This window comes from Triticum aestivum, chromosome 1A, assembly GCF_018294505.1.
Source record: "Triticum aestivum cultivar Chinese Spring chromosome 1A, IWGSC CS RefSeq v2.1, whole genome shotgun sequence".
Lineage (NCBI taxonomy): Eukaryota > Viridiplantae > Streptophyta > Magnoliopsida > Poales > Poaceae > Triticum > Triticum aestivum.
The window spans coordinates 406,135,321-406,149,295 of record NC_057794.1 but is presented as its reverse complement, the minus strand read 5'-3'; the positions used below and the strand labels follow the sequence as shown (position 1 = coordinate 406,149,295).

The 13,975-nt window shown below is 60.6% G+C and overlaps 1 pseudogene; it reads right to left on the bottom strand.

Moving 5' to 3' along the window:
- Positions 1-794, bottom strand: part of LOC123186894 (uncharacterized) — a 34,607-nt pseudogene extending 33,813 nt beyond the window's left edge.
- Between the last annotated feature and the right edge of the window lie 13,181 nt (positions 795-13,975).

The following is a 13,975-nucleotide window of genomic DNA, read 5'->3' as shown; positions in this document are numbered from 1 at the left end:
TAAGATGTTTTTGCAGTTCAAATTAAATTACAAAAACGTCTTATATTTTGCTACAAATGTAGTACTAGTTCTTGACGCCCAATGACTCGCCGAGCAATTCGCCCCTACGCCGCTGTCGCAGTGAACGTTCGCTGCGGGGGACTAGGAAAATTCGCTGGCATTTCTGGGGCATGACGTGGTAAATGGTCTGCGCGTTTGAACCGTTGACCCCCAAAATGCAACGATTGCCAGAACAAAGCACAGGCTCGCGTACGTACCTCCTCCTGCCCTGCCGTGGCTGGACCGCTGGCGGAGACCTGGACGACGGCAGCCTCCTCATCGGGCCACCGGACGTGCCGGCGACGCCCGCCCCCGCGCACATCGTATGCTGTGGCGCCACTCGCGCACCGAACACGCCGGCCGGCATGTGGAATGGCTCCTTCCGGTGGGCCAAATGCGCCGGAGTCTCTCCGAGAAACTGGCTAGCGCCGCCTTCGCCCGTGCTGCCCAGGCGCAGGATGTCCATCGACCCGGCCTCGAGCTCACGTGGCGCGGCTGCGGCCACGTCGCCCACGCCGTACTGCTGCAGCATGCGGATGGCTCTGTTGTAGGCATGGACAATGCCGTGGCAGCGTGCGGCGATGTAGGCCGGGCCGTTCTGGGTGGCCTGGAGCTCACCCATGAGCTCGCCGGCGAGCCGGAACGCCTCGCTAATCTGCGACAGCACGTCATCCATCCCTCCAAGATCGTCGCGGCTAATGGAGAGGAGGACCACCTCTCGTGAATGTAGTGCAAGGATGAATTTGTGATGTGTGTACGAGGTTAAGCAAAGTGAGCGCAAGACTTCGTGTCACGCGTATGAGCTGTATAAGTAAGGGCACCACCCCCGACCATATACTACTACGAAGGAAACAGCGTGGCACGTACATCGTTAGCAGGCTGCAGCGGGTACGAAAGAGAGAACGGGTCTTTGGTCATCCTGGGGACTAGATTAATTACTGGCTTAATGTTGGTTATTGCCTGGTCGAGCAGTCATTTTCTAACTAGTCTTGCATGGTTGGGTCGTGGGGAAGACCATGAAAGTTGAAAAGGGCATTCTACACGGAAGGATCTTGATTCCAGCCTCTGTTTTCCTTCCCTCCTTTGCCCAAGGACTGCTTCTTTAAAGTGTTTTTGCCGTCCACTTTGTTCAACCTTTTCGTTTGAACATTCTCGCAAATTCAAAAGACCGACCGATGCGGATGTCATCACCACTCGTACATACTTCTCGTTTGGGGTAGATTAAAGGTAAGCAGTCATTTATTTTAGAGACATTGTGATTGTGCATTATGAATCTCTCTACACTTAGCCATTTTCAACGCGAACTCTCAAACCACCCGCAACCGTCCGGACTCGACGTGTTTTATCATCCAACACATTCCTGTATTGGTCCGCTCGACGGTCCAGAGGTCATTTCTATAGCAAGCCGAAAACAAATCAGGGGAGGGGGGAGCTTCGCAAGCGTCTGATAACCCTGGTTGTCGGAGGAAATAACCATGGGTAGCCAAGCCGGCTCCCCCTGGCCCTTCTGAAAAAATTATTACGAGCCCATCCGGCCCTTAAGAATTCAAGACATAGGGCCGCCTTTCCCTCACCGGCTGTTTCCCAGGCCGACTATCGGAAGGCGGCCCGACTTCAGCCTTCATGAAAAAAGTCGCGGGAGGGCCGGCTCCGAGGAGCCGGCTCCCATAAAGCGGTCAAGATCGTACTCACGAAATCTGCACCCACATAACGGCGATGTGACGGGGCGTGGCTACAGTAAAGCTTGCCACCCCCGAATCCCGGAGCACGCCTGGCACAGTGCGCCGTACGGGTGGCCATGACCCGTCCGGCGCGGCACTGTTGCCACGATGACCCTGATGTCATCCACGACGGGCCGCCAGAGTGGCCCACGGGCGGTGGGCCCCTTCACGCAGAGAGACACCCGAAGGCGGCCCGGCCTCCCCCAGTCGGCCCAAGACAGAGCCGGCTCTCCACAGCCGGTTTGCCACCCCCTCGAAGGGGACGCCCCATTAAGGAGACAAGACGCGGTGAGCCTACAGCGATCACCCGCCGGACGGCGGCACTGTAGCCACGCCCACCTCGGCGAAGCCTTCGTCACCAGGATTGAGCAACAGTAACCAGCCGCCGACAAGGCCCTGGACAGTGGGGCCTGCCTGTCGACCAAGGAGCCGGCAGCCGACGGGACCCAGCAGCCGGCGGGCCCCAGCAGTCGGTGCAGAAGCCGGCGAGTGTAGACACAGACGGCTGGGCCTCGCACCCAGCCGGATTACCATTGTATCCCCGAGGGGTGGGCTTATATAAACCCCCTGGGACACCCATGCAAAGGGTTGATCCCTGCTAGTTTTAAACACCACATAGGGAGGAGAAGAGAGCGGGCAGAGCCCTTCTTCCTCCTCTCGCCAAATAGCTCAAGGAGCATCGTGTAGCTACTTTTTCATCTAGTGATCATGCGGAGACCCCGCAGAGCAGCAGTAGGGGTGTTATCTCCACGGAGAGCCCCGAAGTTGGGTAAGATTCGCCGGCGTGCATGTCTTCGCCTCATCCCGCTTCCAGGCACCGGCGACGTCTTACTGGCTCCCACAATGATAAGCCACCCGTTGGCATATGTCGCACCTACCACCCGACATTTGGCGCCCACCGTGGGGCCAGGTGCATCGTCGTCCGGAGACCTGTTCTGGACAGGAACCTTCTTCCTCCCCCGCGAGCGTAGCCAGCCCGGCACGCCCGATGGCGCTTGCCACGACGCGCTGCAAGGCGTCACCAGCATCTGCGCAGCGAGCGGCTTCGCCGATCTCCTCGACAAGACCCTCATCTCCGACGAGCTCGCCTCCGACGCGGGCACCAACCACCTCGTCAACCTCCTTGGCCAGCTCCATGTCTCCGGCGAGCCTGCTGTGGATTTGGAGTCGGTTGGCTCCACCGACCCGATGCCTGCCGACTCTGACACGGCCTCACTCGATACCTTCCCCACCGACGTCACGATCTACAACGACCCGCTTCCCCGGGCCGATGGCTGCGACGCTGTCACCACCGAGGTGATGGTCATCAGCCACGGCGGCGCTGCTGACGAGAGCGCCCACGATGCCCCGCACGCGGCGGTCCACGACTTGTACATCCCCCTCCCGGCCGATGCCGACGTTGAAGCACTGGAGGCTCGCCGCCTCGCCCTCCTTGCGGAGGGCCGGAAGTTGGTTTCCATGAGACGCCTCGCTGAGGCTCACCGACGCGAAGCCGACCGCGCCGCCTTTGGCACGCCGTCCCCAGGCGGGCCCAGCCGGGTCGGCGTTGTCAGACAGTGCGGCGCTGTCATCACCGACATGTTAGGAGTCGACCGCCCAGTCTACGCCACTCCACTCGAGAACCTGCGGGCCGCCCAGGCGGCCGTAGACGAGCTAGACGGACTGGGGGCCGAAGAACTCCCCCACATGACCCGACGCATCCAGCAGCTAATCGATGCAGCCACGCAGCGGCACGAAGCCGACGCCCGCGCGGAAAGCCCTCCCCCGCGCCGAGATCACGACGCGACGTCCCGGACGCCGACTACGGGTAGAACCCGCGTGCGGCGCGAGAAAGAGCCGGCTGCCAGCCGAAGCCAAACCCGAATCTCCATCGAGCGAGATGCAGAAGGCCACCCTCGGGCCGTGGAGTGGCGGGGCAACCCGCCTCCGCCTCGGCCCCGTGGAGAGAGATATCCCACCCCGCCGCCTGTTGCGCATCCGACTCTCAGTGGCCGGCTAGGTCGCCACGAAGGAGTCAGCGAGAACGACGCCCGCCATCGGATCGACCGCCTGGCGCGATCCCTGGCGCTGGAAGAAGAAGACGATGTCGGCCCGCCTTGCTTTGGCCCCCGCATCCGCGACGAGCCCTTCCCCAAAGGGTTCTCGCTCCCAAGAGACACGCCCAAGTACAACGGCTCCATGAAGCCGGAAGATTGGTTGATCGACTACTCCACGGCGGTTAGCATAGCCAATGGCAACAGGCGCGTTGCCGTGAAGTACGTGCCCCTCATGCTGCAAGACACGGCGCGGACCTGGCTCAACAGCCTCAAGCCATACAGCATCAACAGCTGGCTAGATTTCACAGAAGCTTTCGTCCGCAACTTCACCAGCACCTACAAGCGGGCTCCCAAGCCCAGACAGCTCTCCTTGTGCGTACAAGGCCCCGCCGAGTCTACTCGCGATTACCTCATGCATTGGGCCGAGCTCCGAAATTCTTGCGAAGGGGTGCACGAGGTGCAAGCCATAGAATACTTCACTGCTGGGTGCCGAGAAGGCACCCTCATCAAGCACAAGCTTCTCTGCGACGAGCCGACTACCCTCGACGAGCTTCTAGACATAGCGGACAAGTACGCCACCGCCGACTCCTCAATGAAGACCGAGCTCCGAGTAGACGCGTCCGGGAAGGTACTCAACCCAGCGCCCAAGACGTCGGCTGGGGATTCCGGCCGACGCCCACACCCGAACGACCACAAGGGCAAGGGCCCTGCGCCGCCTCCCGCAAGTTGGCAGGTGGCCACAGTCGAGGACGAGCAGCCCGAAGGGCAGCCCGCGCCCAAGAAATCCAAGGGCGGCAGGCCGGCTTGGTAGCCAGCCTTCTCCTACGAGCAAACTCTCGACGCCCCGTGCAAGTTCCACAGCAGCGCGAAGCCGTCCAACCACACAACCCGGAAGTGCTATTGGCTCACCCGAATCTCCAAAGGCGAAGGGCTCGCGCCGCCTCCGCCTGCCGATCCGCCGCCTCCGGCCCCGCAGCCGCCGACCGTTCGGCCCGCAGTCGGAGCCGTGCATGATGAGTTCCCTGACGAGCATGCCGCCTATGTCGTCTTTACAAGCCAGCCCGAAGACCGGCGCAGCAAACACCGAGAGCACCAGGAAGTCAGCATGGTCGCTGCCAACCCCGCCGAGCACATGCACTGGTCAGAAAAACCTATCAGCTGGAGCCGGGCTGACCACCCAGAGGTGATGCCATCTCCCGGCTCTTATGCATTGGTCCTGGATGCCACCTTTGCAATGGACAGACGCGCCGCCCGTTTCTCCCGCGTGTTGATAGACGGCAGGAGCAGCATCAACATCTTATACCGTGACACCCTGGAGAAGCTGAACGTCAAGACGAAGCAACTCATGCCTACTCGGACAGTGTTCCATGGCATCGTACCCGGCCTGTCCTGCGCCCCCATTGGCAAGATCAAGATTGATGTACTCTTTGGGGACAAGGAGCATTTTCGCCGGGAAGCGATCTGGTTTGAGGTGGTGGACCTGGAGAGCCCCTACCATGCATTGCTTGGCCGACCTGCCTTGGCCAGGTTCATGGCGGTTCCCCACTATGCATACCTCAAGATGAAGATGCCGAGCACCAAGGGCGTCATCACCATAGCCGGCGATTACAAGAAGTCTTCCGAGTGCGCGGCAGCCAGCAGCCGGCTGGCCAAGTCCCTTGTGATTGCCGAAGAGAAGAAGATGTTGGATCGAGTCGTGGCCATGGCCGGCAAACAGTCGGCCCTGTCCCCCGATCCCAAGGAGTATGATGCCCAAGGATCTTTCCAGCCGGCCAAGGAGACGAAGAAGATACCTCTTGACCCCGAGCACCCAGAGAGGTTTGCTGTCATCGGGGCAAACCTAAACAGCAAATAGGAAGGCGAGCTCGCCGATTTCCTCCGTGAGAATCGGGACATCTTTGCATGGTCCCCCAAGGACATGTCGGGTGTTCCGAAGGAATTCGCCGAGCACAAACTACACGTCCGAGAAGACGCAAAACCAGTCAAACAACCCCTCCGCCGACTGTCGGAGGAGAAAAGAAGAATTGTGGGAGAGGAGATAGCCCGGCTTCTGACAGCCGGCTTCACTATGGAAGTTTTCTTTCCAGAGTGGCTTGCCAACCCGGTCCTCGTATTAAAGAAGAACAATAAGTGGCGCATGTGCATAGACTACACGAGCCTCAACAAGGCCTGCCCCAGAGATCCCTTTGCCCTCCCGAGGATTGACCAAGTGATAGACTCCATGGCCGGATGCGAGCTGTTGAGTTTCTTGGATGCTTACTCAGGATACCACCAGATAAAGTTAGATCCGGCTGACCGCCTGAAGACCGCCTTCATCACGCCATTTGGAGCCTTCTGCTACCTGACTATGACATTCGGCTTGAGAAATGTTGGTGCCACTTTTCAGCGTTGCATGCAGAAGTGCCTCCTCAAGCAGCTCGGCAGAAACGCCCATGTCTACGTAGACGACATTGTGGTGAAGACGGAGAAGCGCGGCACCTTGCTGGAAGACCTCATGGAAACATTTGAGAACCTACGCCGGTTCCAAATCAAGCTCAACCCCGAGAAATGCGTGTTCGGAGTGCCAGCCGGCCAGCTCCTAGGCTTCCTGGTCTCCGAACGCGGCATCAAATGCAACTCGGTGAAAATCAAGGCCATTGAGAGAATGGCGATTCCCACCAAACTTCGAGACATCCAGAAGTTTACCGGATGCTTGGCCTCCCTAAACCGCTTCATCAGCCGGCTCGGAGAGAAAGCTCTCCCCCTCTACCGCCTTATGAAGAAGACCACTCACTTCGAGTGGAATGACCAAGCCGACCAAGCTTTTCACGAGCTAAAGAAGATGCTGGTCACACCGCCGGTCCTGGTGGCGCCGACTGAGAAAGAGCCCATGCTCCTCTACATTGCCGCAACCAGCCGAGTGGTCAGCACCGTCATCGTAGTCCAACGCCCAGAAGAGGGACGAGCCCAGCCGGTCCAGAGGCCGGTGTACTATTTGAGCAAGGTACTGTCTACCTCGAAGCAGAACTACCCGCACTACCAGAAGATGTGCTATGGCATGTACTTCGCCGCCAAGAAGCTGGAGCCCTACTTCCAAGAGCATCCCATCACGGTCGTATGCACCGCCCCGCTTGCCGAGATCATAGGCAGCCGGGATGCATCCGGCCGGGTGGCGAAATGGGCCATCGAGCTGGCCCCTTACACGATCTTCTACCAGCCTCGCACCGCCATCAAGTCCCAAGCATTGGCCGACTTCCTCGTCGACTGGGTCGAGACCCAGTACCTACCGCCGGCTCCCGACTCCACTCATTGGCGCATGCACTTCGATGGGTCCAAGACGCGCACCGGCTTGGGAGCCGGCATCGTCCTCACCTCTCCCAAAGGCGACAAGCTCAGATACACGCCGCAAATTCACTTTGCCGCCTCCAACAATGTGGCCGAGTACGAGGCACTCATACACGGGCTCCGGCTTGCCAAAGAGCTCGGCATTCGCCGGATCCTATGTTATGGCGACTCAGACTTGGTGGTCCAGCAATCATCCGGCGACTGGGACGCCAAGGACGCAAATATGGCAAGCTACCGCTTCCTCGTTCAGCAGATCAGTGGGTACTTTGAAGGATGCGAGTTCCTCCACGTACCAAGAGCCGACAACGAGCCAGCTGATACCCTGGCTCGAATAGGCTCCACTCGGCAGGCAATACCAACCGGTGTCTCTTTGCAACGCCTCCTCAAGCCGTGTATCAAGCTGTCTCCAGAGTCCGATTCCATCTTCGTGCCGCCTGACCCCGACGCGGCCGGGTCCGGCTCGAAGAACCAAGCAGGCGACCCGGGGACTTCGATAGTCGGCCCGGGGACGTCAGAGGCGCCTCGGGGACTTCCATAGTTACGCCCGACCCGGGGACTGCCACAGCCGGCTCAGGGACTGCGGTAGTCGGCCCGGGGACTGCTCCAACACAACAGGCGGCGGCCGACTCCAGCGTTTCACCACCCAGCCCGCCCGCCCTGGTCGTAGTAGCCGTGTTGGCAATAGAAGAAGTCGCAGCTCCATTATGGGCTCAGTCCATCCTCAACTTCCTAATAAACCAAGATCTGCCGGCTGACGAAACAGAGGCAAGACAAGTCCAACGCCGAGCTGGAGCATACACAATCGTCAACAAAGAGCTCGTCAAGCGCAGTGTCACTGGAGTCCTCCAGCGATGCGTCGAGCAAGAGAAGGGCATCGCAATCCTCAGAGATATCCACCAAGGAGAATGCGGCCACCATGCGGCCTCAAGATCACTCGTCGCCAAAGCCTTCCGCCATGGTTTCTTTTGGCCGACTGCTTTGGATGACACCAAGGAGTTAGTTAAACATTGCAAAGGGTGCCAACTTTTCAGCTCCAAGCAACACATGCCGTCTTCAGCACTCAAGACCATTCCCCTCACTTGGCCCTTCGCCGTTTGGGGACTGGACATGGTGGGCCCATTCAAGACGGCGCGCGACGGCATGACACATCTGCTTGTCGCTGTGGACAAATTCACCAAATGGATTGAGGCAAAGCCGATCAAGAAGTTGAATGGGCCGACTGCCGTGACATTCATCGCAGACATAACAACTCGGTACGGCGTGCCACACAGCATCATCACCGACAATGGCACGAATTTCGCCAAGGGAGCCTTGGCACGTTTCTGCGCGACGCAAGGCATCCGGCTAGACTTAGCTTCCGTTGCCCACCCGCAGTCAAACGGCCAGGTCGAGCGAGCCAACGGCCTCATCCTTTCCGGCATCAAGCCCCGACTGGTCGTACCACTGGAGTGTTTAGCCGGCTGTTGGCTCAATGAGCTGCCGGCCGTCCTCTGGAGTCTGTGCACTACCCCAAACAAGTCAACCAGCTTCACTCCTTTCTTCCTCGTGTATGGTGCCGAGGCGGTCATCCCAACTGACATCGAGTTCGATTCACCTCGGGTAACCATGTACACGGAGGCGGAAGCTAGGGAAGCACGAGAAGACGGTGTCGACCTGCTGGAAGAGGGCTGGCTGTTAGCCCTCAGCCGGTCCGCCATCTATCAGCAGGGCCTGCGCCGCTACCACAGCCGGAAGGTCAAGCCAAGATCATTCCAAGAGGGCGATCTTGTGCTCCGGCTGATCCAGCGAACAACCGGCCAGCACAAGCTCTCGGCCCCTTGGGAGGGCCCCTTCGTCATCAGTAGAGCTTTAGGCAATGACTCTTACTACCTAATCGACGCGCAGAAGCCGAAGGCACGAAAGAGAGACGACTTCGGCAAGGAGTCGGAACGACCATGGAACGCCAACCTCCTCCGAAGATTTTACAGTTGAAATACAGTATGTATCACGCTATCTTTTGTATTAAGTACGAGACAATAGGCCCCCCGAGGAGAGCTCGGGGACTGCCATCTTTTATCTATGAATGAAGAGTATCATGCTTATGACCTTGTCATTTCATTTACTTTTTTCATCCGGCACCGGGTTCGACTAGTCGGCCCGGGGACTGGCCGCCTTGCGTTATATTAGAAGTCCTACCCGCGGTCAGACAAGTAGTGTGCCGGCACCCAAGCCTTCTCTTGCCAAAAGTCGCAGTTCGAAGAACCGGCTGTCCGGCTGGCAACAGTTAAAGGCAGGAAAGGACGCCCACATGAAAAACGGCTAGGGACTAACCGACTAATATAACAAAAGCCGTTTTTTCTCCCACCACCGATCGACTACCAGAGTAGCCGGCCAGCCGGCTTCCATTCACCTCACTTCAGTCTAAAAAACCTCGAGTACTTACCTCCCCAAAGGGGAAGGCGGCAAAGGAAACAGCCTAAGGACAAAAAGCATACGTAAATGGAAGCCAAACACGCACACAATAATATTTACATAAAAGACCTTCAAAAGGCCAGCATTCAACATAGTTTGAATACACCCCCAGTGGGTGGAACTGCGCAAGTTTAATAAAATTGTTCAAAAGGCAACAAGCAGGAAAAAACAAGGACGGCAGATTAAGCCAAGGGAGCGACTGGCGAGTCGGGCAGGTCGGTGGAGACGGCAGTGCCAGCTGGAGGAGTGGCCGGCTGGAGAACCTCGGCATGATCACCGCCTCCCGCAGAGGGCGCGCTAGCACGCGCCTTGTTGCTGGAGGCACGATCGGGCTGAGGCTGGCTGGCCGCTTCACCGGCCGGCTCAACGTCTTCGCCCTCCTCTCCTTCGTCGTCTTCGCCTTCATCGCTGGAGGCGATCTCCTCTGCCGAGTCCTCACCCGCTGCCGGGTTTAGCCCGAACCACTCCTCCGGCTGGGCAACGTCGTCGTCATTAATTTCAGGAGCGAAGATGCTGATATCAGTGCACTCGGCGATCGTCGAGGCGTGCTGAGCGATAGCCGGCCGCACCTCCTCCAGCTCTTCGTCGGCCTCCAGCCTCCAGGTGCGCAGTTGGTCCAGGTTCAGCCCCGGATACCAGGCTCGGACGAACTCCAGCGCCCGCCCAGCTCCAAGCCGGGTTGCCGATGCCTTCCAGGCCTCGAAGCGGCCAACCGCAACCTCCAGCCAGTCGGCAGTCCGACTTGGGGTGCGGGGAATCATCTCGCTTGGCCAAAGGGCGGCCAACACCTGCGCCCCGGCGCGCTGGAGGCGGTGGAGCATACGGTGAGCCGGCTGCAGCCGGGCTTGGACTACCAAGAGTTGCTCCTCGAGCGTCCGGCCCGCGCCCGGCGCGATTTCAACCCCCGCCTGCCGACGTGCCTCGCGGTGGGCCTCGATGGTTTGGGCGGCAAAGACGGAGTAACCGGGAAAGTAGTCTGCACGGAGAACAAAAAGCAGCACAAGTTGGAATACAAATCAGGGATCAAGGGGCAAGCAAGGAGTGAAGAAGGTGGCTTACCATCGATCAGATCCTCGATACGACCGAAGCCCTAGCTCAATGCCTGCTTCGCCTCAGCCCAGCCCGCCGCTTCGGTCTCGAACTCGGCCCTCAGGGCATTCTCGCTGTCCTGAGCTTCCTTCAGAGCCGCCTTGTGGCTCTCCTCCTGGTCGGCCAACTTCTTGGCCAGGCGGTCATGCTCCAGGACCAAGGCGCTGTACTCGGCTTCCTTAGCGCGAAGGGTGGCCTGGGCCCTGCTGAGCTGCTCCCTCAAGTCGGCATTGGCTCCTGCAAGCATGAAGACAGGAAAAAATTAATAAGGAAGAAGTCGTCAAGGAAGATCCGACCCGGCTGCTCAGCAGTCGGCCCGAATCTCGGGGACTACACCCAGTGGGTGCGCTGAAGCGCCCCCACAGGAGATGAACGAAAGAAAGCACGCACTCAGGTTGCTGGTCAGATCCTCGGTTCTCCGACCAGGTCCTGCGCCTGGGAGTTGAAGGCAGCAGCGCGGAGGTTATGATACTCCTGGAAAATCAGACAGAAGGCGAGAATAAGATAGTCGTCAAGGAAGATCCGACCCGACTGCTCAGCAGTCGGCCCGAATCTCGGGGACTACATGCAGTGGGTGCGCTGACGCGCCCCCACAGAAGAAATCAAAGAACAAAACAACCCAGGACAGAAGACTCACCCAGATGACGGCCCGCGTCGCAAGGAACTCTTGGGTGTATCGCTGCAGCGAGGCGGCCTGAGCTTGAAGCCGGCTCCGGACCTCCTGGGCCGCCGCGTTCACCTCGCCCGTCCCCCCGCTGGGGGTCCACTCGGACGCGCTGGTGCTGGCCGCCTCCAGGGCCTCCGCCGTCTGGCCGGCGCTCGCAGCTTGGTGCGGTTCCGGCGCGGAGGCGCCACCCCCTGCGCGTCGGCGCTATGCTGGCTGCACCTCGAGTCCGGCCCCTGCCTCCGACTCGCCCCTGGCCGGCTGCTCTGGCACCGCAGCCGATTGGCCGCCTTGGCCCGCTCCGGTCGGTGCTGCCTGCGGCGCCCCCTCCACGAAGATCATGGAGCCCTCCCTCCTCTCCATCACCGGCGGGTCTTGGTCGACCTCCTCCGACGGGGGCACTGGGATGCCGAGGGCCACGGCGCGAAGGGGAACGACGAGCAGCGGAGGCCGGTTGTGCGAGGCCTCCGCCTCCGTCTCCGCGGCTGTCGCCTCCGCCCGGGCCTTGGTTGCCGCCTCCGCCCAGGCCTTGGCTGTCGCCTCGGCCTGCTCCTTCACCGCCTGGGCGGTCCTTCGCTCCGCCGCCTCCCGCTCCTCCCGTGCCTCCCGTGCGTTCCGCTCCGTGGCCTCCCTAAGGTCGGCGCGGGGATCCACGCGGCGGGAGCCTGAAGACCCTCCAGTCGTCCCGACTACGGAGCCGTCGGGACCCCGCTCAAGGGAAAGCGGTGCCCTGTCCGGCAAGCCAAGAAAGGTTTAGAAGAGTTTTGGTCGAAAGGGATAACAAAAAGTATATATACGAGGCATTCGACGACTTACGCCGAGATCGCCTGCGGCTGTTTTACCGCCTTGCGGAAGCGGGCCGCCTTCGCGGCCGCCTCATCCCGCTTGGTCGCCGCCGTGGGAGCCTTGGATTTCTTCGGCCGGCTGCCGAAGAGGATCGACGCGGCCCGGCGCTTCTGCGCGCCGCCGCAGGCAACCAGCGCGTCGGACGAGTCCGCACCTTGATGATCAAGCGCCGGCTGGCGGCGCGGGGCGACTTCGACCTCGACATCGTCCGGCCAGTCCTCGAAGCCGGCCCCGAGCCCCGCGCCTCCGGCCTCGTCGCTTTCCCCCACGATGGCGTCTTCCATGGCGGCCGCTCCCAAGTCCGGATTGTCGGCGTCATCCACCGTGCGGTCGGGGAGGAGCTGGCGCTCTACCCCTGCGGCCCCGGTCGTCGGCGGAAGAAGAGGGTTCTGCTAAGGGCAAACCGACTAATCAGAGGCCGGCTATCATGAGGCCGACTACCAAAGGAAGAAAGGAAGGAAAACCTTACGGCAGGCGAAGGGTTGGCGCGGGAATACGGCTCCTTGCCATATCGCCAATCCTCGGCGAGCTTGCAGTTGGAGATGTAGTTCACCATGTAAGACACCTCTGCATGAGGCATCTCCCTGGTGCTCAGCCGGCACGGGTCGAAGCGGCCGCTCATCTGACAAATCATGTGAGGCCGGCCTTGGAGGGGAAGTACCCGGCGCTCCACGAAGGCGGCCACCAAGTCGGCTCCGGTCAGGCCCTCCGACTGGATCATCACCCAAAGTCGGGAGACGGCTGCGTTCCCGGCCTGAGACAACAACCTGGCCCGATAGCTCCACGAAGGTCGCCTCCCAGCCGGCGGGCCGGCTACATAAGCCGGCAGGTTGACGTAGTCGCCTTGCTAGGCGACGTTCTTCATGTAAAAGTAAGACTTCTGCCAGAGTTTCACCGACTGGATCAGCGGGATGGGCGGGAATGGGTTGTTCTCGCCCGTCCGCCTCATGGCAATATAGGCTCCGCAGGGGGCGGGCACGCCCGCGACAACGGTGCCGAGCTTGCTCTGGAAGAATTCCCCCCAGAGCTCGAGCGTGGGGAGGACCCCGAGGAAGCCCTCGCACAGGGTGACGAAGGCCGACAGCAGCATCACCGTGTTGGGCGTGAGGTGATGCGGCTGTAGGTGGTAGAATTCGAGGAAGGCTCAAAGGAATCCGCTCGCCGGGAGGCCGAAGCCGCGCAGGCAGTGCGAGCTGAAGATCACCCGCTCGCCCTCCTCCGGTGTCGGTGAAATCTCCCTCGCCGGCGCTTGACGAACCCGCACGAAGTTCTCGCCCGGCAGGCGCCGTGTCCGGCGGAGGAACTCGACATGGTCTTCATGGACGTTAGAGCCATCCCACGAGCTTGAGAGCGCCATGGGAGCAACGCGGCGAGGAGCAAGACGATGCGACGGCGGAACGGCGCAGCAATGGGTGGCAGTGGCGGCGGAAAGAAGAAGGAAGGCGAGGAGGGGCGGAGCGAGGGAGAGCGTGCAAGCCTCTGCCGCTCCCTCTCCTCCCCCTACTTATAGACCGGCGCGGCGGAGCCGAGGAGGCGCGGCGTGGGGGAACATGGGGATCAACTGCGCCCACTCCCCCACGTCCCGCGATTATTGCGCCCTGAAGACGTAATAAAATCGCCACGGGAAGGTGAGCGGTCCGCGTGGGCCGCAGAAGATCCGTGCTCGGGCAGAGGCCTAGGAGTGGCGGGCCTGGGCCTGCGGCAGCGTCCCGTCGCGCGCGTGCACCGGCAGGATTTCCTTGCCATGTGGCCCGTGGGATAGCCTGCGATCAGCTCGCAGGTCGACCGCGCTCCAGCCTACGAGA